The 868-nt window shown below is 59.6% G+C and overlaps 1 long non-coding RNA gene across 1 annotated transcript; it reads right to left on the reverse strand.

Annotated features, from left to right (window-relative positions):
• Window positions 1-180: 180 nt before the first annotated feature.
• Window positions 181-815, reverse strand: LOC109364381. The gene is made up of 2 exons (XR_002110353.1): window positions 729-815; window positions 181-343 (listed from the first exon to the last, which is right to left on the reverse strand). It is a non-coding gene; the product is annotated as an uncharacterized LOC109364381 (long non-coding RNA).
• Between the last annotated feature and the right edge of the window lie 53 nt (window positions 816-868).

The raw sequence follows: 868 nt of genomic DNA on the forward strand, positions 1-868 counted from the left end.
GAACTGGAGTGGGGGAGGCTCTAATGGTCAGATGGGAGGGGGACCAGGGGGAGAGTGTGACCGCATGGCCGCCTCCTCCTCACGGCGCAGGGTCATGATGTCACAGCCCAACTCAGCCCTGCAGCTCCGCCCTCCCCCGGCCCCAACGCACCACTCCAGTCATCACCCGCAAGGCGGGCAGAAAGTCATAAAGATTTTATTTTAAGTATTCCTTCTAACAAATCTCTGCTGTCTTTTACGAGTTGCTGTGAATTTCCACTCGGTACACGCAGGTGTGTTCTGCGTTTCCCCAGTTGCTCCACACCTCCAGTTTGACACGGCCGAAGGCTTTGCGGGGCTCCTCCTGCCAACACAAAGAGGAGAGGCTTCCTTACGCATGTGGAAGAGCCACAGCACATCCGCACAGCTCCCTCTGCCAGCTGCAGAACGCTGCCTTGCTCTGCTCCACCGGCATGGCGCTGCCGATGCGGGAAGGCAGCTGCACTCCTCCCTCCCACCAGAATCGTCCCTCCACACCTGCAGGAGGACAGATTCCCTCCCACCCCGCCTTCCTGCTGCTGCTGCTCTCTGCTCTAGCAGGGAGAAAAAGTGCTTCCAAGGGTAGGACGGCCGCCTCGTCTGTCTCCCCCGCAGGAGTTGTCCGCGTTGGAGAGCAGAGCCGGGCCTGGCTGATAAGGCAAACCCTTTCTTCTTCCCCCCTGGCAGCCTGCCGCACACACTCGCCATACCTGCAGGTGGAAGGTCTGGGCGATCTCTCCGTCCACATCGTAAATGAACAACCCCAGGAGAGTTTCGCCGCCGGCCTCATCCACTCCCTGAAAGACAAGAGATGATGGCGGTCACACTTAGGCAGGCCGTGCGAAAAAGA

The sequence above is a fragment of the Meleagris gallopavo genome, unplaced genomic scaffold (assembly GCF_000146605.3).
Source record: "Meleagris gallopavo isolate NT-WF06-2002-E0010 breed Aviagen turkey brand Nicholas breeding stock unplaced genomic scaffold, Turkey_5.1 ChrUn_random_7180001852208, whole genome shotgun sequence".
NCBI lineage: Eukaryota > Metazoa > Chordata > Aves > Galliformes > Phasianidae > Meleagris > Meleagris gallopavo.